General features: G+C 41.0%; 1 protein-coding gene across 1 annotated transcript in view; it reads right to left on the bottom strand.

The window, feature by feature from the left end:
* pik3r2 (phosphoinositide-3-kinase, regulatory subunit 2 (beta)) overlaps positions 1 to 11148 on the bottom strand; it is a 245743-nt gene extending 234595 nt beyond the window's left edge. The window contains exon 1 of the mRNA XM_084328030.1: positions 10885 to 11148. The gene's annotated coding sequence lies outside the window, so the exon portion shown is untranslated. The remainder of the gene's footprint in view (positions 1 to 10884) is intronic.
* Between the last annotated feature and the right edge of the window lie 1577 nt (positions 11149 to 12725).

Genomic DNA, 12725 nt, shown 5'->3' with positions numbered 1-12725 from the left:
AAAAGCTTAGCGTACAGCCCTGCTATATACCTGTAAGTCATGTATGTCCCTATGTCATAAATGTCATGATGTCATATATGTTGTGTATGTCATAAATGTCACTATGAATTGAAAATGGGGGACCCTGATGATGTAAACAAGACAAATGCCTTTCTCTGGTCTGCATCCCCTTAACAATTGTGTGTATTGTTACTGGATTTACCAGATCCAGAGTGAATGAATTAATGAAAACTTTATTTAATACATGAGACCCTCTTCTTGGGACCAAGTAAGTTTTTGTCAATAATCCAATGTATAGTTACAACCCCCCCCATCACACCCACCCAACCACCTCCAATGTACAGTCCCCCCACCCCACCTACGCAACCTCCACCAATGTACAATTTCTACGTCAAATGTATATACTCTATTTTTTTTGACTATTTTTGTATCACAAACAATACTGTATTTGTAAATCTGGTATGTCATAAATGTATAGATGTAACAGTATTGTCTATCTGTATGTCATGTGTGTCATATATGTTATGATGAATTGAAAATGGGGGACCCTGATGTAGAGCTGCCGCGGTATTGATTATTTCCTTACCGCACAAATTTGCAAAATATTTCCTACCGCCGCAGTTATTACCGCATGCACACAAAAAATTAAAAAAAAAAGTTTGAATGCATTTTTTTTTAGTAGTAGTCTACTCTTTATAGCATATAGCCTGCCTCTAGTCTAAATGTCTATTTTTAGAGGATGACTTTGCAGCATGAATATTGTTTGGGATTCGGCAAGCACGCATTAGTTATTGAAAGTGAAACACGGATTCGAAGTTTCCACTCTGGTCGTGCGCCGTTCACTCGGTGTCGCGGGCAGGGGTGGTTACCCCTAACCCCCCCGACCCTTTCTTATTATTATTACTATAAAGTTACTACTTTATAATAAAGGCATTCGTTTTGTGGCATTAACATTATATAGTTATACGTTCAATAACATCAGCGTATTTACCGGACAATAGCAAGGCAAGCAATACTCTATTCATATCTCAGTTCCTTTCTTTGCTCAGAGCGTGCTGAGTTGTCCCATTCTGCGGTCTGTTAATAAAGTTTTCAATCAGACAAGTGTATAGAACGAAGGGCTTTTATTATAACATTCGTTGCAGACAGTAAAATCATTATGTCTCGTTTAGTACTCCTTAGGAGCGATGTAGTCCACTCCGGCGGAGAGTTAAAGCTAACGTTATTAGCCGTGTTGTGATGATCTGACATTCAGGAAGTAAAAACCTAATACGCGCTTGCCGATTGGTGGTAACACACTGCATGACGCTACAACGTGTGACGCGTCTCTCTTCTGACCAATCAGTGGTCTGCAATGTTTCACGTGACTTTTCTGGTACCCAATAGGGTCGCTTGGAACCTCGATAGATGAGTAGGGTATATCTGCAGAGCCGCAAGCCCAACGAGAGGAGGGTAATTTATTAGTATTATTATAAAAAACAGCGGTGACGCAGTATTCAGCCTACTCTGCGGTGGCCGTGATGTAACAGCGATACCGCGGTAATGCGGTAATCGCGGCAGCTCTACCCTGATGTAAACAAGACGAAAGGCTTTCTCTGGTCTGCATCCATTTAACAATTGTATGTATTGAGCTGTACTGTATTGTACCCATTCTGCAATCTGTTAATAACAATCAATCAATCAATATTTAACAGATTGCAGAATGGGTACAAATACAATACAGTACAGCTCAATACACACAATTGTTAAGGTAATGCAGACCAGAGAAACACGTTCGTCTTGTTTACATCAGGGTCCCCCATTTTCAATTCATATTGAGATTTATGACATACACAACATACAGATATACATCATGACATACAGAACTGTATACGTAGCATATAACGCATATTTAGAGATCGTCTGTATCAGTGGTTCCCAAACGTCTTGTTTATGCGGAGTTTGCGGACCACTAGATTGTTATCAAGAACATTTGCGGACCACCTCGTATGGAAACAGTAAACAAAATTAAAAAATGTATCAACATTCATATGTACATTTATCATACACGGACAGCGAGCGGCGCAAGCACACTGACACACACATATCCACCAAGTCAGAGACGAAATGCACAAGTTATTATGGTTGCAGACATACAACTAAAAGACACAATAATTGAGCTTAAACCCCCTGAGCTTCCCACAAGGGTGCACAACGTTTAAATGTCAGTTGACTGCCGATACACTGTATGAAGACCACAAGGTGCAAATAAGAATCAGAGAAAGGTTTGTTTGGAGTGGAATTGAGTTGACGTGAAATCGTGAATAATACATTACAGTAACGGAGAGAATGATGATGAATGTGATGCAACAACAACAACACGTCGCGTAAATAACGTTCTGATTAACAAAAGGCATTCGTTTTGTGGCATTCACGTTACCTAGATTTATCAATAGCAATAGTAATATATGTTTCTTTAGACTAGAATAAGTCAAATTAACTTACTATCTCGGAAAAGTTGCCGCATGTCTCGCATGTCTCGAGTCTCGCATGTCTTGAGTAGAGCTAAAGCAATGGCCGACATTTCAGAAACTGAAAACTCAAATAGTCGCTTCCCATTGGTGCTGAGCACAGTGGAGGCGGGTGAAAGCGCTGTAAACGATTGCTCGCAAATGACTGCTTGACGCCTCTGATTGGCTCAGGTTAAAATCCGTCACGACTAGGGATGCCCCCCGGACCCCGGTTTTAAACGGGAACCGGTACTATATTAGAAAATACCGGAGTATTTATAAGCTCTGACGTCCTCGGTACTGCTATCGATACTCTAGAGAAATTATTATTATTATTATTATTATTTAAAAGTTGCGAACGATCCTCTCTCTGTCTCTGCACGAGAAGCGAGCCGCAGCCAGCGAGTCAATTATTACACACACTCCTCGCGAGTCGCTCGCTAGTGCTACACATAGACATACGGGTACTACATACGGGTACTCCTTAATGAAAGTGCTCCCCGACGCCCCGTGCTATAGCGCGCTGCACACAGACAGCAGCTCTGCATGCACTGAGTCGTGATCATGGCGGATAGAGCGAAGCGTTCTAAAGTATGGATATACTTTACAAGGGTCAATGCCGACAATGCACGTTGCCACAAGTGCAACAAAACATTTGCCAGTAAGGGTGGCAATACGAGCAAATCAATTTATCAAAACATCTGTTGGCAAAACATGATATTAGTGTGCAGAAATGCGCGTATTCGACTGCCTTGCGCGCAGTGTTCCATCTGCATACTGCAGCCGTAACCCAAGATACGGAGTTGCCTAGGCTAATAACGAATTATTACAAATAGGCTAATAAACAAAACAATTGTTTAGCTACAAATACTACAATCTAAACTTTTTATAGATCGTCAAGCTGAGGCGTCAGCCACTATGTCCCAGCCCAGTGAGCCCAGGGCCACCACACATCCTCCCTCTACCTCCACCACCCAAAGTCCTTTCTCCCTAGCAGCTAGAGGAAGGATGACAGAGGATAGGGTGAACGAGTGTCACAGTTCTGTTAGCCTTTTGCATTTGTTGTTTATTATAAAAAGTCTATAATTCAGAGTCAGACACATTTAAAACATTGTTGCTGCTGTTGCTGAAGAAATTATATTAATTTATTATATTTATTTATAAAGTTATATAAAAGAACATTGCTGCTGCTGTTGCTGAAGAAATTATATTTATTTATAATACTTGTTTATAAAGTTGTATTTATAAATAATAAAGCAATGTTGATTCTGTTCTTAATTAATTGTCTTTTTTTCTTGCAAAAAAATAACCAAAAAGAACCGATAAGAGTATCGATAAAGTACCGAACCGTTAAGCAGTATCGATAAGAGTAGTAGTATCGATAAAATCCTAACGATACCCATCCCTAGTCACGACTCGGAATCAAATGATGGAATCTCCTAATCAAATGGACGGATATCCGTCTCAAGACGGAATGCTTTAATGCCTGGACATACATGACATACAGGTATACAGTACTGTTGGCGAAAGTACCCCCTGTTGTGTAGGAACTGAAGACGATCAAAGTACACCCAGCTATTAGTAGGGATGGGTACCGAATTCGGTACTTTTGAGGTACCGAACCGAAACACGTCGGTACTACCGAGTATCGAATCAAGTGAGAAACCAAAAAAAAAAAAAAAAAAAAATTATTATTACATTTTTTTTTTTTTACTTTTTTTTTTCATGTCAACGTTCACACGCACAATATATGCTTACCTAGGATTTGACTTGATTCAACAACAAAGCAGTTGGAGCAATGACAAGCCGAAAACTGTCGAAATTGTAGTTATTTGAAGTTTGGATTTTCTTTTTTACGACTGAGGTAGGTAAATTAAATTTCTTGAGACTAAAGTACCGAAAAAAGGTACCGTTGGGTACCGGTATCGATTCACAGGTACCGGTACCGGTATCGGTTCAAATGTGAAAGGTACCCATCCCTAGCTATTAGTCGGGGCCCGTCGTAGCAAGGCCACGCTTTAAAAGATAGGCATAACCCACCACAATGGATCAGGGATATTTGACGCGCTTCAATGGAACCGGGAGAACCGCTCCACTCGGCCGACAAGGAAAAGTGAAACCGGAGACATTTGGCCATTACACAGGCCAAGATACAAGATTACAAAGGGTGCTCGATACCGCCGTCTAGCTGGATGCAGCCGGTATTGCACTTTGGCGACCTCAGACTCATTCCCTATGGCAGGGGTGTCAAACTCATTTTCACAGAGGGCCACATCAGCATTATGGTTGCCCTCAAAGGGCCAAAGACCGTATAAATGTTAATGTAATGTAAAATAAATGTAGCTACACATTTACATATTGTTAAACATGGTGTTTCTGTATTTATTACTTATTCAAGTTATACATATTGGATATTAATTTGCATAAATGTAAAAATATATGTTAGCTTATGTTATTTTAACAAATAATTTTAGTTTATCAGAACCCCATATTACTCCACCAATCAATGATCAAACCATTCAAGTAAATAACAAAGAAGAATATCATCAAATACAAGCTATGACATTAAGTTTGTTCAAAACCTTTTTGTCACAGTCAAGAGGGGCAGAACTAACAACTGTGAGCTGCAAAGAACACGTGGGACAGATGTAGCAGATGTTACAAAAACAAATGGCTGCACACAACCTTGCAGAGGCCATACATCCAACTAATGGAAGATAGTTTAATTAACTTTAATTAACAGATTGCAGAATGGGTACAGTACAGTACAGCTCAATACACACAATTGTTAAGGGGATGCAGACCAGAGAAAGACTTTCGACTTGTTTACATCAGGGTCCCCCATTTTCAATTCGTAATGAAATTGCTATTATGTGTCTGCATGAACACACAACTGTAACTGTACTCAAAAATAACAAAATAAGGGTTGTCTCAGTTCACAACTATATTGGTCAAATGTTGGGTGGGATTTGTTTGCGTCCCTACAGCTTCTTATTCAATTGAGCGAGATGCTCGGTTATGTTACACAGCCAGTTTGGATCTGACAGTTCAGACAATATTTCTTCAACCCTTTGTTACCTATTCCGCCTGGATCTTTTTTGTATTTTGGGCTGTAAAATTGTCAAAGAATGTCTGAGGAGTAAGTGCTTTTGGCTTTTTTCCTTTGTTACCTCAGATGTTCAACATACATGTATGTGTAAGAATGTGTAATAACTAAGGCTGTCAAAGTTAAAGCTTTATTAACGCATTAACCCACAATTATTTTAACACTGCTATTTTTTAACCCAATATTAATGTAAAAAAAATTTTTTTTTTTTTTTTTTTTTTTTTACCTGAGCTCTTGGGGGGCCACATCAAATGACGTGGCGGGCCGGATTTGGCCCGCGGGCCGTGAGTTTGACACCTATGCCCTATGGTAACACCAAGGTCCCTGGATGAATAATGAATACAAATATTGAATAAAGGAATAAACTACTAAAACCCGAGAAATCTCGGGTCTGGCGCCCAAGGCATGGCGAGTTAACCCGACTTATCTCGGGTCTGGCGTCCATTGAGTTAAGGTCTCTCTCTGTCTTCCCATCTGTCTCGGCCCAATGCTGACTGGAGCAGACAGACACAACCACCACCACGCACACAGCCTGGCCTCCAGCCATCTGTCCACATGGAACTGAAAAATCTACTGCACCACAGGCAGAGAGGATGGGCCTACAGTAGAGCAGAGATGATGGGCCTACAGTAGAGCAGAGAGGATGGGCCTACAGTAGAGCAGAGAGAATAGGCCTACAGTAGAGCAGAGAGGATGGGCCTACAGTAGAGCAGAGAGAATAGGCCTACAGTAGAGCAGAGAGGATGGGCCTACAGTAGAGCAGAGAGGATGGGCCTACAGTAGAGCAGAGAGGATGGGCCTACAGTAGAGCAGAGAGGATGGGCCTACAGTAGAGCAGAGAGGATGGGCCTACAGTAGAGCAGAGAGGATGGGCCTACAGTAGAGCAGAGAGGATGGGCCTACAGTAGAGCAGAGAGGATGGGCCTACAGTAGAGCAGAGAGGATGGGCCTACAGTAGAGCAGAGAGGATGGGCCTACAGTAGAGCGGAGAGGATGGGCCTACAGTAGAGCAGAGAGGATGGGCCTACAGTAGAGCAGAGAGGATGGGCCTACAGTAGAGCAGAGAGGATGGGCCTTTTTAGAAGCAGACACTGAGGCCCCGTTTAGACGAGCGTTTTGTGAACAGAAACCGCAAAAGTCATCTTGCGGTTTCACTTTTAATTTTACGTTTAGACGAGCGTTTTGGAGTGGAATTCTCCATGCAGACGACGCTGTAACGACGGAGACCCGCTGTCACACGATTGGCGCATATGTCACATGACGTGCTGTGAAGACCCGCCCTACTCTGCCTCTGATTCGCAGACTGTGGATGGGGAATGTGATTGCACCAAAGCAGAGTCACTCACAGACAGTGGGTCCACTCACGCCGCGGGACAGATTCTTGTGTATTTAACCCTTTCACTGCCACACGACAGCCGGTTGTGTGATAGTAAAGGGGTAACCTTCTGTCGTGTGGCAGTGAAAGGGTTAAAAGTACTGCCAATGTAGCCTTCAGGTGATCTCCGTTGATATAAGTCAGACATACTTGCTTTGTTTACGTCTCGGCTACTGGCGCATACCTGCTACCTGTGACGTAAGCAGTACGCGCGACCAGAGCCGTGACAAACCTTTCGTCATCGTTTTATCAGATTTATACGTTTTAACAGTTTAGACGAGAGCGCAAAGCTTTTGCGTTTCTAGGAATTCCACCCTGGAAGGTAGTCTCACTTTTTTGCGGTTTCACCCCGTAAAAACGCCGTTTCCGTATAAACGAAAGGCACATCCGAAAAAATATTTTTGCGGATTCACCTGCTAGCGTTTCCGTCTAACGGGGCCTGAGAGGGTTCACAATGTTTTCTTTCTCCCCCTGCAACACAGAGACTTAGGAGTTGTGTCGTCATTTTAGCCAAGTTCACAGAAATTCCATCTGGTCACGTAAAACCTGGTATCAATGCTGCTGGTGCACTTAGGCTGCGGTTACACCTTTCGTATCATTTCGTATTGTTTTCTTATACGTATCGCCGCGTATCGCCGCGACGTCATGCGCCTCGAGTCACACTTTCGTTTTTTTTTCGTTTTTGTCAGCCGAGCACACTGATGTAGTACACTGCCAAAGCAGTAGGTGGCAGTAGGTGGCAAACATGAAGGCAATTTCAACCAATCAGAACGAATGTGCCAATACACTTCCTGGTGGAAGCTCCAGCAAAGAAAATGTCAATAAGGCAGGCGCCTATGCCGCGCCACCATCTTGCCTATTTACTCAATGCAGCAATAATTTTTCAGCAAAGCCTAATAAAAGTGCAATAAACAAAACGGATACATTCACTGTGTGTTCTGCCTGTCATTTGTTGATGAAACAAAACTAACATCAACACAAGTGACCACCAAGAGCGGATAGTTTAGTCTAAAAAACGATCGGTAGCATTGTTAGCTGCATGCTAACGTCAATGGAGTATGCCATTATAACAATATAGCATTGTGGCTAGAAGCTAACGTTAGCTCACGCTACTTAGCCAGCTCCAAAACTGATGATATCGCGAGCTATCAGTAGTTAGATAACATTAGAGACAACGCTGTGTGTATTAAACAAAGGTGAATAGATGACTGGGCCATTTTGTTTAATGCTTGTTAAGTTGAAAGAGGAACTCTGAGCTAACAGGGTCTGAATCCTGATAGCTCACGTTAGCCAGCTGCTCATGCAATCGGTAATGCTAGCAGAATGAATGGATGTAAACTTTATTTAACATATTGCATATGGGTACAATACAATACGGCTCAATACAAACAATTGTTAAGGGAATGCAGACTGTTGTAGCTTGGACTGGGGTCCTTATAACAATAACTTGACAACACATGGTAGCTGAAGCTATTTGGGACACGGAGCTCTGTCCCAAACACACACACTGTTGTCACCGGAAGGGCACGCAGATGGTATCTACTGCGCATGGGCGTTTTCGCAAACAACTGCTCCGTGCTGACTACACGCTGTTGTCGACGCGTTTTTTTTTGCGTATCTCCAAACGCAAACACAATTTTGCGTTTCAGCCGTATCCACAAAAAAACGCCAAAAAACGCATTTCTGTGTAGATAGGACATCAAACGTCGTCAAAAACGTATAAAAAAACGCCAGGAATACACTAGTCTAACCATAGCCTTATACCCCTGCCCAGAATACGTTCAAATCTGTTGCACTTGGATACAGCAATGAAAGGTCTACACAGCAGCAGCAGCACAGAGCTGAGGGAGTGTAACGCTAGAAGTAGAGGAGTTTGTGAGCAGACATGGTCGGTTTTTCTTGTGTCCTCTAAAATCTGGATGGAGGCATTCGATCATTTAAACAAGTTCAGCCAAATTCCTTACATCCACATGGAAAATGCTCGAGAGGATTTACTGAGCGACAGAGAAAATTAAATGAGCAGATTCAACAACGCTTGAAAAAACACCAATCTCACTTGTCATTAGTAATGTCAAGTATTAGCCCGTATAATTTGGAGACTGATGACATCACATTTATTAGAATCATTAACCCCTTCCTTGTAGACTATAAACACTGTTGGAAATGTACCTTCTACAATCCAATTTATAATCTGTGAAACTAGCCATGAAAACGAATAGCATTAGCTATGCGTGTTCTTCAGTAGCCTACACCATGACAACCAGCAGTACTCTGTATTTGTCGATCATATCAGGGAATGTGGTTTTAACAAGGTGCATTGTGTGAATTATGTAACATTACACTATGTCACAGTTATGCACATGTTACAACCACCTAATTGCACATGGTTGAATCTACAGTCCGCATTCCAAATGACATGTCTTAGTATTTAGTCTATCTTAGTTATTAGAAAATCTTATAGAGCACCTTTTTTGAGGTGCTTTGGATAAAGGTGCTGCTCACATAATGACACATTTTGTTATGCCCAACTAGTTAAACAGTAAAAGCAGCCTACCTGATGGAGTTTGGAATCCAAAAGTCACTGGTACAACATTAAGACACGTCTTATTTTCTCTACGAAGACACATCTTTTCTCCAACACTGTCTAAGACACATCTTTTCTCTATGACACTGTCTAAGACACATCTTTTCTCTATGACACTAAGACACGTATTTTCTCTACGACATGTCTTCTTTTCTCTACGACACTTAAGACACATCTTCTTGGTTCATTGTTGGGTGGGTGACATTGCTATGATTGATGATCATTTTGAAGTTGTGACGGCATCAGAGATAACTTCTGACATTGCGAAATTACTATCATACGAGTAATTTGTCCTCCCTCAAAAGCACATACTGCAGCTTTACATGAATTATTGAGCCTTTGTCACTAGTCATACGTTGCATTGATATAGCAGTACAATACATGCAGGATTCATATTTGGTTACATAACACTGCAATTCAGTAATTAGTGGAGAGCGGGTTTCGTACAGTTGAGTGGTTTGGCACAATTGGCTTCACTTATTACACTACATCTGTGAATGCATATAAAATCATCCAGCCTATAATGTCACACACTTCATTGAAGAAAAATAAATAAATGATTGCACTGGATTACCCTATTCCTGCATGGTATTAGTTAGGACTGTGTCATTCAGTGTAACTAATTACTATGCTATGCAACAGTAACAAGATAAACTGTAGCTTGTAAGTGTACAAAAACCAAGTGAATGGTTGCATATAACGTATCTATAAAGTAGACTACACATAACCATAATACTACATAGCCTGAATCTACGGATTGCTTGATTTAGGTAGAAATCGTGTACCCTAACTACAGTTCAATACTTTTACACACGCACACACGAAATGTTGGCACTGTTGCATCTCACATTAAGCATGTTTTCAATTTGGTATAATCTTTACAATCACGAGGGAAGGTCGGCGGATTAAATGTGGTATTATTATTATATAAGTTAGTTATCGCCATAGTTCTATGTTATCAATAAAACGATTACAGTTGGAGGCAGCTTTCTGTAACTTTGTTAATCAATTCTCCACGAATGTGCAACACAAATGCAACTAGCCTCTTGTAACTCTTATTACAGTAACTGGGTTTTTATGAGTTGGTCTCTTCATACATGTCAACTCGACAAACGGTCCAAAGTATCATGTTATCGCCGTGCAATTTATGTTTAATTAAATAAAAACATGTCTTGCATTGGAACTTAGTTTTAACACTGGGGTTTGGACATTGTCGATGTGCGTGCGTAGGGCACACTTGCAGCGCTGCTTCCACCATTTTCCACATACAGTGGCCTGCCTCGCTGCTGTACTGCAATCTGCAAATGTGTAATAACTTGGGAAAACTCACCCGCTGATATGTCTTGCCTTCTCACTTGTGGCTCGGGCGCTTTTAACACTTCGAATATTAGATGGTGCTTTTCCTTCTCTTCTCCACCCAACGGTAACCTCCCTGTGTGCATTCAAACTACTTTTCCAATCCTAATAGTTCACTGCAGGTCCACTTTCGTTCGTTCTTTCTTTCTCTCTTTCTTTCTTTTGCCGCACATAACTCTCAGCTCCCTGCACACACAGCCATTTTCCAGCAGCACAGCAGCGCGGCGCAGCAGAGGAGACTGCGTGGGAACTCATATGAGGAGCGCGGAAACCAACGAAGCTAGTCGGAAAAGGCCGAACGGCTGCAGGCTGAAGCTGAAGCTCTATAATAATGTGAATTGATAGGCTATCTATACCCTCCCCCCCATTATATTTTTTAGACGCACAACTTCCATTATATTCTAATGGAACATCCATATTTTCCTGATCTTTTATTTCATTTTTTTTAATGGGTATGTATAACAATATTTATACAAGCATCTGTCAGTAGTGCAGTGATTCTGAGACCTTGTCAAGCACCCCCAAATTGATACAGATTTAGTTTAGAGGACCCCCCCCCCCCCTCTGAGAATCGTGTTGCTGTTATAGATTTAGTCCAGGATTCCATAACTATAATGTATTGCTGAGGAGAGAGTGAAACATGTGATCAGAATATACATGGTCTGACTTCTAATCAATGGAATAATAGTGCAATCAGACTGTTTCCAGTTTTTCTGGGGATCCTTGGGGGTGGGATGTAGTAGTTGACAGTATCTGTATTTGGTGGTATTTAATTTTCCAGTACAAATTACAATATGATGACATATTTTAATACATTTGTAATACTATTTATAGTAATTTTTTTTTATTTCATTAAAACTGAAATAAAATACTGCTGCAAGGGGACTTTTGTATGTATGTATATTATTTTACAATATGTATATATCATGGACGATGGTATAGTAAAAATCCACCGTTGCAAGGATCCATGACAGTATACCTTATGTACCTCCCAGCCCTATACTTGAGGGTCACATGTTCGACCCCCAAAATAGTTAATGTGCCCATTCTAATCAAAGCAGACTTGAAAGACAATGAACGGTGTACCTGCCCCCAGGGTGCCACACATGAGCTCTCTGCTTAAAATGCACCCCAAGAGGTGAATGTGGAGAAATAAATTACACTGTAAATCCTCTACAAAATGTAATAAATAAAAACACATCATTAGTACTTCTTACAGCTGCTGCAGATGGCCACTGCTTATGTTTCTGTATTCTACCGGCTGAGCAAGTTGATCATATTATGAACAAATACATGACATATCATTTGAGTATGCCGCTAAGACAATCATAACATGACACAAGTAAGTTGTCCCTGAAAACATGTTGCTGTTGAAATATGACAGATGCCAAATTATATATAACGGTAGATGTGTTAAAATTACACATGTTGGTATAGATGTAAATTAATAGGCCTCTCATGGAGTTAGCCTCGTCAACCATTATGCATAACGTTCTTACTGTCAACAGACTGTCAATTGGTAACAGCAGATACCTTGCATAGAATGTTTAGAATGTGTCCAGACGTTGAAAGAAACAACGGTTGCTATGTGCAAAACAGCAGTTGCTATGTGTAGATATATAAGGAATATATCAACAAAAAATTATGAATTGATGTCACAGTATTATCATGCCTTTCCAACTCTACCACTGCACAGAAATTTGGCTTTTTCTTTCCAAAGTGGTCACCAATAGTTACAGGCAGCCATGTTGGAAGAAAGGGAACCACACCAACATTCCGTACAAGGCCTCCATTAACAACTTTGTAATGTTTGTA

This window comes from Notolepis coatsorum, assembly GCF_963971535.1.
Source record: "Notolepis coatsorum genome assembly, chromosome: 13".
Classification (NCBI taxonomy): domain Eukaryota; kingdom Metazoa; phylum Chordata; class Actinopteri; order Aulopiformes; family Paralepididae; genus Notolepis; species Notolepis coatsorum.
Note: the sequence above shows the minus strand (reverse complement) of the source record. Positions and strands in the feature narration are given on the sequence as shown.